We start from the raw sequence: 13,266 nt of genomic DNA on the forward strand, positions 1-13,266 counted from the left end.
GGAGGCAAGTCCAAAATCTGCACAGTAGATCAGGAAGTAGTTGGAGTTCACGTCCAAAGACCGTGTACTTGTAGTATTCTTTCTTGCTTGGGAGGTCAGTCTTTTTTCTTGATTTGATTGAATTATGCCCACCCAGATTATGGGGGGTGATCTGCTTTACCCAGGGTCTACTGATTAAATGTTAATCTGAAAAATACCTTTATACAAATATCTAGAATAACATTTGGCCAAAAATCTGGATACTGTGGCCTAGCCAAGTTGACACATAAAATTTACCATCACAGAAGTACACATCCCATCCTCTAGAGGCATTTATATTATTAGCAATAGATATGTAGGCACACCTTGGAGATCTTGTGCGTTTGGTTCCAGACCATGGCAAGAAAGCCTATGTTGCAGGAAAATGAGTCAGATGAATTTTTTGGTTTCCCAGTGCATATAACAGTAATGTTTGCACTACAATGTAGCCTCTTAAGTATGCAAACCATTATGTCTAAAAACACTAAAAGCACTGTATTGCTAGGGGTGCCTGGCTGGCTCAGTCAGAGAAGCATGTGACTCTTGATTTCAGGGTTGTGAGTAGGAGCTCCATGTTGGATGTAGAGAGTACTAGAAATAAACAAACTATTAAAAAATAAAAATGAAAATACTCTATTGCTATAAAATGCTAATCATCATCTGAGCTTTCAGTGAATTATAGTCACTGATCACAGGTCACAGCAATACAGTAATAATAAAGTATAGTCATAATATGAGAGTTTGAAATATTGTAAGAATTAACCAAAATGTGATTCGGAGACAGGAAGTGAGCAAATGCTGTTGGAAAAATGGCGCCAACAGGTTTGCTCAGTGCAGGTTTGCTCAGTGCTGGTTTGCCACAAACTTTCAATCTGTAAAAACAAAAACCAAAAACCCATAGTATCTGCAACACACAATGAAGCAAAGCCAAACAGAATGTGGCGTGCCCATGTTCTTCTAGAAATAGAATCACAGAACTTTTCATGCAACAGGTCGTGGGTACTTCTCTGTCTGCACTCACTCTCTCCTTGGATTCTAATAGAGTTCACCATGTCATGTATTGAAAACTGAGCTCTCTCCACAGGCAAAACCCACAAACAAAACAAAGCGTTTCTCTTGCAGTTTTTTCCTGTCTTGGAAAATGGCTACTTGAGCTAAAAGCCCTTGTTCTCCTCCTACCACTTCCTCTCTTCTACCACTTCCACTGCCCCCAGCTGGACCAAAGCTTTCTTCATCGCTTGTCTGAAATACAGCAGTCGTCTTCCCAGCTCTGCCCCTGCTCCGTGGCCTGCTGTTAACTTAACCGTCAACTTGATCCTTTAAAACTATCAGTCAGGTCAGCTGGCCGTGTTACTCTTCTTCACACATGTCGGGCACACACCGCAGGGGCTCCTCATCTGGCTTTCCTCCTCCAGGACTGTTTGCCACCCCCCCCCCCGACCCCCACACCTGCATAGAAGTTTCTCTCACTTTCTTCAAGCCTTTACACAACAGCCACCGCCTCGGGGACGGCTTCCTAGCCACACTGTTTGAAAGTTGGACCGCCTTTCCTCCGCTCTGTTCTTTTTCTTCAGCGGTTATCACTATTTGACATACTTTCCTGTTCGACACATTTTACTTTTTTGAAAAACTTGTTTCTTGGCCGGCTTTCCCACTTGAATGAACTGAGCTCCGGGAGCACAGAGCTCTTGCCTGGTGTGTCCACTGCTCTCGCCCCGATCTCAGAACCGGGCCTTGGGCCTTGCAGACACTCAGCGAATGCTTGTTGAGTGAATTCGTGACATTGGCAAGCATGGGACCCAAGGATTAGACCTAAAAAAGAAGAAAGCAAACACAGAAACAAACGGGGAAAAGAAAAGCATAGGGGCCTTAGCAGTGAATCCGTCTTTCTCAGACAAGGAACTTGCATTGGAAAAGAGAGCTCAGTTTGCCAAGGGTCCACAGCTAGTTGGTGGGCAGAGCGAACAAGGGGGCTCCGATTTCTCTGTTCTTTCTTTTCGTCCACTTCAAGGCCCCTAAACTATGGTAGGAAACACACACACACGCACACACACTCACAAAAAACAGACCTGTTTATATAGCTGATACCCTTCCCCCAGCCCTGCCCGACATAGGTGACTTGCTAACAAACCCCAAAGATTTTTCCACATTGTTTATGGAGTTTATACAGAGAGGGAGTGTCAGAGTTTAGAGTCATTTCTAAGTACTGTAAAATTCTGCATCACAGCGGTTGGGATGGCCACTGTGGTTTGTTACAATGCATTTGTCTGCGTGTTCTCTTAGCAATAGTAGATCAGTATGGAAGAGAGAAAGCAAAGGTTTTGAGACAGCGGGACTGCGAGGACAGATGCACGGTAATTTCCAGCTAGCGCGTGCTGCTTCGATCCTCATTTTCTAAAGCAGGTTCAGTTTCCAGAGCTTGCAGTCAGGAAGAGCACTAACAGGTCACTTGGTAAAGGAAAGACTTCTCAAACACACTTTGTCTTTGTGAGAATCCTTGTAGAATTTTCCATACGGGTTGGCTTTTGAATATTGTTAAACATGACATTCAACATTCAAAGAAGAGTTTAATTTTAAGAAGGACTTCTGTAGCATCCATAAAGTTAAACAATGTTATTATTTCAATTCAGAAAAGGTATAGACTTCAAAATAAGTAATTTAATTCATTTTTTACACACTTTGAACTTTAAAAATTACCATTTGGTTATTTACCAATAAAATAAATCCCTATTAAAATTAGTTTTATTAGATATAGAAATATTAAATACAATATAAAATGTTATAAATATACTTTACATATTTGTAATATGTGTAAAATAACATAAAATATTTGTCAGTTACAAAGAGTAATGATAAAGTAAAGACCTGCATACCCACTAGAATTTTTCTAAAAAAACACAAAAGTCATCATTAACTCTGAGGTTTACTATGTGCTCCTTCTTAATCCTATCTGTCAGATATTCTCTCTCTCCCCTTCATAGAGACCGTCTTCCTAATTTTTAAAACTCCTTTTCTTTAAAATTTTCCCACATAAATGCATCCTTAAATATTAAACATTTAAGCTTTGCATGCTTTTAAGCTTGATCTGCATGGGAGTATGTTCAGTAGTCGCGTATGACTTGGTCGTTTGGCTCCTTGGTGTGGGTGAGGTCACCTCCACTGTTGATGGCCCCCCCGGTGGTCTCTAGTGTCTTGGCTCTAACTCCATGCTGCCCTAAACATTTATGCCCACGAGCACATGATCCTGATTGCATATGTGCCAGAGGTTCGGTAGGGCCGATGAGCATCGAGTATGCGGCGAAGGAGTTCACTTGGTTCCACATTCTCACCAGTACCTGCTGTCATCAGACTTGTTCATATTTGCCGGTGTCAGTAGTGTCCTCATTGTGGTTTTAATTAACCTCCTCACCATTAAGGAAGTAGAACATATTTTTCTGCATTTAGTCTGTTCCTCTTTCTGTGCAGTGAGACTGGATACATGTATGAGTTTAGTCTCTTTATGTCATTTGCACTTTTAATAAGGCACCGTGAATTGGGTCAGACCACATGAGTAGCTCCAACCAGGAGCTGTGAATGGAAGTGACTATCAAGAACTGTGGAAGGTTGGGGTGCCTGGGTGGCTCAGTGGGTTAAGCCTCTGCCTTTGGCTCAGGGTCCTGGGATGGAGCCCCACATCAGGATCTCTGCTCAGCCGGGAGCCTACTTCCCCTCACCCCTTGCCTGCCTCTCTGCCTACTTGTGTTCTCTCTCTGTCAAATAAATAAAGTCTTAAAAAAACAAAACAAAACTCTGGAGGGTCTGAGATTTTACCCTACTTGGAGCTGACAGCCCCCTAGAGTCATGGATGCTGGTAGAGGAGACAAGACTCCGGGGTCAGAAATGAAGGATGGTTTATTACAACAGTAGCGGTAGCCAGGATATCATTATTTTTGCATCATTTTCCTGAGCTCTGGTTCCCACAGGGTGGTGTGAGGAGGGCGGGAGGACACCTGCTCACACAGTGGGTTGTGGTACAGTAGAGGAACCTGAGTCTAGTTCAGAGAACCCCGAGCTTCTATATGGGCAGTGAGCATGCCTTTCCTTTGTTCTGAGGGAGACATTGTCTCTGTCTTTGTATAGCAAACAGCCTTGAAAAAATAGTCCAGAATGAAGGATAGTCAGTGCCGTGCTCACAAGTAGTAGAAGAGAAGCATAAGAGACCTATGGAGAATTGTTTCCTTACAGTGATGTCTTGCCCTTCTGGTCAGGGACAGCCAAGAGCAGGAGTGAGCTCCCTAGGTCCCCGGACCTGCTTGCCTTGCTTGTTGAGTCCCTAGTAGCATGGGTCCCTGGGGAAGGCTGGAGCCTGGCCACTGTACTGGACTGTGATTTCAGTGTTATTTTTAAAGCCTAACCTAGCTTATCCTAACGCCCATCAGGTCATGATCCCAGGGTCCTGGGATCGAGTCTGATGTCAGGCTCCCTGCTCAGCAGGGAACCTGCTTCTCCCTCAGCGCCTACCCCCTGCTCATGCTCTCTCTCTCAAAAAAAAACTCTTTGAAAAAATTGTTAAGCAGTATTTTTATATAATGAAAAGCAAACTCTTCTGAGTTAGTAGGAGGCACTGAGATGAAATTTGTGCCTCTGTGCTTTAGAGGAGCGTATTGGACTTGGCTGTAGGTACGAATTCAGATCATCCGCATTTTAACCTTTAGTAGCTCTCAGTTTCGTTACTGTGCCCAATATGTAGGATATAGGACTGTATTTGTTTCCTAGGGTTGCCACCACAAATTACCACGAACTGGGTGGCTTCAAACAACAGAATCGTGTTCTGAGAGTTTAGGAGATGAGATGTCTGAAATCAGGGTGTGGGCAGGCTTGGCTCCTCCTGGAGGTGCTCCCAGAGAATCGGCTTTGTGTGTCTCTCCCAGCTTCTGGTCTTTGGGGCACTGGTTGCTCTTTTTTGGCTTGTAACTTCATCTTTCCCATCTCTCCTTCTGTCCTCACATGGCTTTCTTCACCAGGTCTGTGTATATTCAGTCGGAGAAATCTGAGCACACCCGTCGCTGGAAAATCTCCGCACCCGTATGTAGTAAGACCTCTTCTTAGCTAATTACATTGGCGGAGACCCTCTTCACAAACGAGGTCACATTCTGAAATACCAGCTGGACATGAATTTTTGGATGGCACTGTTCAACCCAGTGTACGCTCTACATAGATGGGCATGAAAGCGTATTTGACATGTAGGAAAAGTTGAAAACCAACTCAGGTATTTATCTGAAAGTATATTTTATAAACAGAGCATCATTCCTTATTCATATCTGGCTTGCGTACTGCCGTCTGCTTTCCCAAGGGTTTTCTTACCTGTTACCATCACCTCTGCCCCACTCTCAAACATGCAGAAACACCCATAAGGGCATGCCTCACTTTCAGAAGACAGGGTGAGCCTTGGCAGTTTAAATGACTGTTCTGTGCTGAGAACTGGCAGAAACAGGATGCAAAACCTGGCCTCTGTGGCTTGCAGGTAGATCTGTTCACCATCAGAGCGTCTTAAAAACAGATCACTTTACTGTGCGGTCAGGTTTTTGCCATAACTGCTAAGGACGAGTATTTTAGTTCAGGCCGCTCTGACAAAATACCATAGACTGGGTGGTTTAAACAGCAGGCTTATATTTCTAACAGTTCTAGAGGCGTATAAGTTCGAGATCAAGGTGCCAGCAGATTTGGTTCCTGGTGAAGGCCCTCCTCCCGGCTTGAAGGTGGCCACCTGAGAGTTGTGTCCGCACACGGCAGAAAATGCTGGGCTGTCCTCTCTTTTATTTTTTATTTTTTTAAAGCTTTCATTTTAATTCCAGTTAATTAACATAGTGTTACATTAGTTTCAGGTGTACCACATAGTGGGTCATCTTTCTTCTCTTTTATAAGGCACTGATCCCATCATGAACGCCCCACTTTCTCGACCTCATCTAAACCAGCTACCTCCCAAACTACTCACATACAAATAACATCATATTGGGGGTTGTTCAAGCTTAGGTGAGGGACACAAACATATAATCCATAATAGACACCATATATGCCAGTATATTTGCTAAGCTACATATCCCAGAATTTTTCCAAGATACATGTACCTATTAAAAATTGTTAAGTTGTCTGAGTTTTGTTCTATTTGCATGTTTTTGATGAAGCTGTGAATTTGTGTATATCAGATAGCATAAGCTCACAAAGAAATGGAGGAAGTCAGTGTTTTACTTAACCGGAATTACTTACTTGAACCATGCTTTATTTATTTTTTAAAAAATATTTTATTTATTTATTTATTTATTTATTTATTTATTTATTTAATTTGACAGAGAGCAAAGTAGGCAGAGGGGCAGGCAGAGGAAGAGGGAGAAGCAGGCTCCCCGCTGAGCAGAGAGCGTGATATGGGACCTGATCCCAGGACCCTGAAATCATGACCCCAGCTGAAGGCAGACACCAAACCAACGAGCCACCCAGGCGCCCTTTGAACTTTGCTTTACCATTAGGATGAATATTTTCTTAATTGATTTTAATGCAGAAGTTACCATTTTATTCCAAAGTTTTGTTTTGTAATTATTGTTTATGTTTAATTTCTAAAGTACCATTATTTTTTAAGTACTATAATATTAAACTTATCTCACCAAGACTATTTTTTTTTCCTTGTGAAAACAATGCATATTGCCCCAAAGCGAAAATAAGCTTAGAGTACAATAAAGAGCTTCTTCATAGCTGTGCTATTGGCATTTGCCCAAGGACTCTTGAGGAACTATCAAATTATATGTCTTTGAAGCTTAGCCAGAGATCTTAATGAAACCAAATCATGCTGAAGTTCTTAAAGCTAATTTAAATCTCAAATTGTACATTTTAAATTAAGTTTTTATTGATAATAAATATACTTTATTTCTTATTAGCCTTGAAAGCTTGAGTGATAATATCAGTAGAATAAACATGTTTTACAAAGATTTACCATTAAGAATGCTATTAATATGACCCTTGATACACCAGCACAATTAGATTTCAAAGTAAGCATTTACGAAGTAACAGCGATTAATGACAACCATCGAAAACAATTTTGAACTCCATCAGTTTAACTCAGGAGGGTAAACTTAATATGATAATTCGTCTCGTTGAATTGTATCAGCTTAGCAGGAAAGTATGTAAATATGTGACCCTTACCTAGTTTCTAATGGATGCTGTGCTGATAGATTTATCAGTTCCATTAAAGAACTTTGGGGAACTTTGGAATTTCAGCAATTGTTCCCTTGGAGGCTGAAAACCCAACCTGATCTCATACTGGGACCATTCTGGTCTGCATATTTCCATAATTTGCCTTCGCTACTAATATGACAGCAAGACACAAATAACTGTTTCTAATAATATCAGATGGAGTTGTGGAGGACAGCATTTTAATGTAGTAAAAGACCTCCCTGCGGGGTTGTTATTGCTACTATAGAACAGCAGCTACACAGTTGCAACTGTAGTCTCTTAATTGATTCGTTTAATTAGCACGAGCTGAAGCTTAGGCTGTATCTTGTCATCTGATAACATAGGATCCAGAATCTGCATTATTCATATTTATAGACGTAGAAACATCATCTGAAAGTTCTCCATCTTCTGAAAACTCACATATGGATATGGAATTTTGATAGAGTAAACTCCCATTTGAACTCCAAATAATTGGAAAATGAAAAGAACTGTGTGTGTTAGTTTTTCTGCATCTGTACTCTTGAGAAGGAAATGATGTCATACAGTTTGGGGTTATTATTGTCTTCCAAAAATAAACTTCCAGGGAATTTGTTCAGTCTTGTATCCCTTACGACTTCGGAAGCAGCCCCTCCGACTCCTGTAATCTCCATCTGCCGTGTCTCCCTTCTGTAGCCCATCCCTTTCTCTGATATGTGTTAGTGGGGTTTGGGGAGTGAATGATGACTTATAGGGGTTTCTGACATGCTTGTCCGTGTCCCAGCCTGCATTTGCAGCCACCCCAAGCACACTGGCTTGGGCTTTTCATTTGTGCCCACTGCTTGACTGAATTGCCCCCTTGGGATTTGTTCCCCTGCCCAGCTGCACCGCTCTTGATTTCCTTGGATGGGGAAAACTGGGGGGAGATGGGAAGTGTCTGGCATAAAACCCCAGAGCTTTCATCAGAGGGCCACTTCTGTCCCATCTACACAGGGCTCCACCTGCACTGGGTCACGTTCTCTTTATTCCTGATCCTTTTCCTGTCCAGCCATAGGCATCAGGTGGAGGCCACGGAGCAGACATTCTGTAGGGGGTTGATGAATCAGTCTCTCTGTTCTTTTTTCGTTTTCTTTTCTTTTTTTAAAGATTTTATTTATTTATATAACAGACAAAGGTCACAAGTAGGCAGAGAAACAGGCAGCGAGAGGGGGGAAAACAGGCTCCCTGCTGAGCAGAGAGCCTGATGAGGGGCTCTATCCCAGGACCCTGAGATCATGACCTGAGCCGAAGGCAGAAGCTTAACCCACTGAGCCACCCAGGCGCCCCTCTTTTTTTTTTTTTTTTTTTTAAAGAGATGGAGAGACAGAGGCAGTGGAGGGGCAGAGGAAGAGGGATAAACTTAGGCAGGCTCCACGCCCAGCACAGAGCCTGTCTTGGGGCTGAGACCTTGACCTGAGCTGAAATCGTGTTTGGACCCTTACCCCCCTGAGTCACCCATGTGTCCCCCAAGTCTCTCTGTTCTTTAGATACATTTTACATACTACGGAAAAGTATTTCTGTAGCATTCTATCTTGCCTTTTCCCCACATATGCAAAATTCCAGCCAAAATGTCCCTAAAATAAGATTTTAGGAAATGGCATTTAAATGTAATCTTACTCTTGAACATTGTTTTCGTGGAGACACATGTTCTGCATATCATGTGACCAACCCAAGAATAAACCTTTGGGAGGTAACTAAGTTTTACTTTTCCAGCCTTTCAAATAGGCAAGCTGTATATAATAGGAAAGCACAATTATTAATATCCCATTATGTTACGCACTTTGCACAAAACTTTTAAAGAAATCACACACTGCCTGCTTTACTGTGTGCTAGGAAGTGTCCTGGATGAATGTGATTTGGTCTCTGCCCTTAAGTAGTGTGCTGGCTCCGGGTAAATGCAAACCGGCATCATAGGTACACATTAAGTGCCAAGATGGGTCACGTACAGGCTGAGAGCAGCAGAGGAAAGCATACATCTAGAAGCTTCCTTTTTCTGATCCAAAGACTGAGACCGTATGTCCGGAAGCTGTGCTCTGCGATGAAAGTAGAGAAAGCAAAGGAAATAAAATAAATGAAGGCATGGAGGCTTTGAGGGTGCCCAGATGTTTAAGGACGAGCAGAGTACCTGCTCAAGGGTGGCAGGTGCGGCTAGAATGGCGGAAGCTAGGTCATGCGGGGCCATGCCAGGGAGATGGGACCTTATTCTCTAGACTTGGAAGGATTTGAAAGAAGAAAGGTGTGGTTTGTTTTGTGCTGATTTTAAAGGGAACTTGTGGGAACAAATGAAGAAGAGGGTGGCTTTGAGAGCCTCTAGGAGGACCCGGGGTCCAGTTCTATGTGTCAGGCAGAGTTGAAGCTGGTTCTGAGATTTCCAGATGTGGTAACTGATTCAGCCTGAGGGAGAAAAACAGGAAGAGGAGGAGAATTATACCAGAGTAAAGGTGGGATAGGTGATGAGTTGGATTTTTGACTGTTTTAAGTTTGAGGAGACATCACTGATGTCAGGACATTTCGAGTCCTGAGATGAGGAAGACGATTAAGCGCGAGCATGTAACTTGGAGCATGGTCAGCAAGTAGACGTGAGATCTGAGGCCTGCGGTGGTTGAGATAGCCCAGGAGGATGGGATGGTGAAGACGGAGAGGAATGGCCCAGATTAGACCCCCCGGGAAATGTCCACATCTGAGGAGGAGGCTCCCAGTCTCTCTAATATTCTTAAAATGACACTACCTATTGTCTAAATCATTTATATTATATGTGGCTATTAGAAAGCAGTTTAGTTTTAGTTTAGTTCAGTAACCTCAGTCAAGATTGCACAGTATCCTAGGGTGTCACTAATTATTTCAAAGTATCTCAAAATCCTGCTGCCATCTGCCAGAGATCCTTAAAATAAAATTAATTTTATTTTTTAATTTTTTTAATAAAATTAATTTTAATGAATAACATCACGCCTTACATTTTTGTATAATGCTTTAGGGTTTTAGAATGCTTATTCGATGCCATTCACTTTCTAAGACAGGTAAGCCATACAGCAGCTTAGACTTCATCTTAAAGGCACATAACACTCTGAAAGTCAGTTAAAAATATTTGCTATTACCGAGTTACATGTTCACAAGAAACTTCCAGAACCCGCTACCAGGATGTTAGTGGATATTGGGGTGGGCTGGGATAAGGGACAGAATGCTATTAAATAAAGCTTGATTCCCTGAGTGTGAATCTCCTGCTTACCCCCTTTGTGAGTTTGAGCAAGTTACTTAACCTCTCTGGTCCTCAGTAATTTTTTTTTTTATCAGCAGGACATCTATTTTAATGGGAGTGCTGAGGGTTGAAGAAGAAAGTATTTCTAGGTGTTTGACATATAGTAGCTCAACTACTATTATAGCCCCCCCCATATTTAATACACTTTCCATTCACTTCATTTTGCCTTGCAGTTTTTCCTTCCTTTTTCATGTTTACCTGGAGACATGCTAGCATCTGAATTTCTACTGTCCATTGAGATCATACCGGTGCTCAGTCTGCAGAAGAAAAATATTTCTCTTTTATATGGAAAGTCTAATTATTGTTCTTAAAAGTTGTGACCATTCGCCTCTCACAGTTAATATACCAGTTGTCATTCAATGCTAGATATAAGGCACATATTTAAAACTGCACCTGTGGCAGCCAGATGCTTAAGAACATCCACTTCCTTGAAGAGTAAGGATGTTTCCCACGGACAGTCTTGACTGGGGAAATCTGGAGTTTGGAAGACAAAATACTTCTGATACATCATTATTTTATGGTGGTGCTCAGGGGCTCTCTGTCTTAGACTGGCCTCACTTGGAAGGGATGCTGTTCGGTGTAGGCCCTCTAAGGCCACTGAGGCGTAGTGCTCTGAGTTGCTGATTCCATATTTATAACTGATTCCTTATTTATAAATTATTTGATCGTTGCTATTTAACTTATGGTGAGAATGTTTCGGGAACAGCAACTCTTTTCTCATAAAATCAAAGTCTGTCAGTGGTTGTCAAACTTGAGCATGTGTAAGAATCGCCAGGAAAGCTTTTGCTATAAAAATGCAAATTCCCAGGCTCCTTTCTCAGCAAAGCTTATCCCCTAGGTCCCAGATGAGACTTACAGATCTGCATTTGTATAAATAATTGAAAATACACCAGGAGTAGGATTTAGAATCCATTTTGACACTTCATGGTAGAATTAGTTTCTAGTTTAGGAAATGGATACCCAAAACACATTAAATTACTGGTGTTACGAGTCCAGTGTAAGATTGATATTCTGGATATTTCTTATGACAATGAGAGGGTATTGATTATTTGAGTTGATTAGTGTATACATTCATAATACTTACCTTTTTTAACCGGGGAGGGACACCATAGAACCAGAAGTCTAATTAAATCCATAGTATCAACTCTGTCTCTTAAATTGTATAACCATTGGACAGTGATTTTTTTTTTTTAAGTAAATAGACTCTACACCCTGCAGGGAGCCCAGTGTGGGGCTCAAACTCAACAACCCTGAGACCAAGACCTGGGCTGAAATCAAGACTCAGATGCTCAACTGACTGTACCATCCCGGCGTCTCAGACAGCGATCATTTTTATTTCTGGCCTAGAGTGGGATTTTTCAACCTCAGGGGTAATGACATTTGGGACCAGGTAATTCTTCACTCTAGGAGGCTGTGCTGTGCCTTATGGGATGGTTAGCAGCGTTGCTGGCCTCTGTTCACTCGACGCCAGAGCGCCTCTCCAGATAGAAGAGCCCAGACTGTCTCTAGACATTGCCAGGTGACCCTGGCGGTGGACAGGGGACCAGATCTCCCCCACCCCAACACCAAATGTCAGAGCCAGTGGCTTAGAGTACATGTAACAGTTGTGGTTTCAGAGTTTTCTTTCCCATTTCACTAAGTGTAATGTTCTAGAGAGGAAATCTCTAGAACAGATGTGACACTCTTCAGTGGCCTGAAGCTTACGAAATCTTACATCCTCACCTCAAGTGCCTCATGCAGAGAACGATCAGCCACTTCGGCCAGCCTCGTGTGTGACTTGCTTGAGCGACATTTCTAACCGTCCGCTGCGGAGGTGGGTACCGGGGTTCCTCCTCCTCAGATCCTTGCGTCCATCTGCCGCAGGCGGCTGTTCGCGGACGTCCTCATTTGTGTACTTGCAGTCTGTCTATTTGGGTCTTTTTTTTTTTTTTTTTTTTTAACTATTTACCAAGGACAGTTCCCCAAAGACCCTCACGTGCCGAGTCCGCAGGGAGGGCACCTAAGGCCGCTCTTACTTCAGAAGCGGCCGCCCTTTCTGTGGGCCGCCATCTTGTTCAAGACCCGCGCTCTCCCGGGGAGGCCGGCGAGCAGCGCCCCCTCACGGTGGCCTCCGGAAGAGAAGTTCTGGATCTCTCCCCGCCAGCATCTAGCGCGCAGCCCCGTGAGGTTTGTGGCACCTCCGCCCCCCCCCCCACACACGTGGGGGACGTACCTGGCAGAGGGCGCGGCAGGACGTGCGAGCGTCGCGGGGTCGCGGGTGGGTCCGGCGCGGGTGGCTGAGGAGGGGCTTTCTCGAGCGGTCGGACGAGTCGTGTGCGGTGAATCCTCCAGGCTGTGGGGACGGCTGAGGCAGTGACTCCGGTGTCAGCGCCGATCGCTCCGGGACATCGCCAGGCCTGGGGGGTGGGGGGCGAGCACGTGAGACTGCGAAGCGCGCGTGGTTGAAGTCGAGCCCGATTTCAGGACACGGATGCCGAGAGCGCGGAAGCTTGCGCCGCCGCCCGCGGGGTACGCGGTGTCCCCGATCTCCACCCCCCACCCGCCCGGGTCTCAGCAGCTCCGCCAGCCAGACCAGGGAGACCCTCGTGCCCGCCACTGGCAGCGGCGTCTCCTTCAGTGCCCGCCACTGAGACCGTCGGCGGAAGCCCCGCTTTACAGACGAGGCCGCGCCTCCTTGTACAGGGACAAATGCGTCCTTTGCTCCGTGTGGCTCGTAGGCTCGGGGCAGCGACAGGATTCAAACCCACATCTGCTGACAAGCCCCGGCTTCCTTC

General features: G+C 44.0%; 1 protein-coding gene across 1 annotated transcript in view; it reads left to right on the plus strand.

The window, feature by feature from the left end:
• The window catches only part of PCCA (propionyl-CoA carboxylase subunit alpha), a 405,781-nt gene that overhangs the window by 330,975 nt on the left and 61,540 nt on the right, over positions 1-13,266 (plus strand). The gene's annotated exons all lie outside the window — the stretch shown is intronic.

The sequence above is a fragment of the Lutra lutra genome, chromosome 3, assembly GCF_902655055.1.
Source record: "Lutra lutra chromosome 3, mLutLut1.2, whole genome shotgun sequence".
NCBI lineage: Eukaryota > Metazoa > Chordata > Mammalia > Carnivora > Mustelidae > Lutra > Lutra lutra.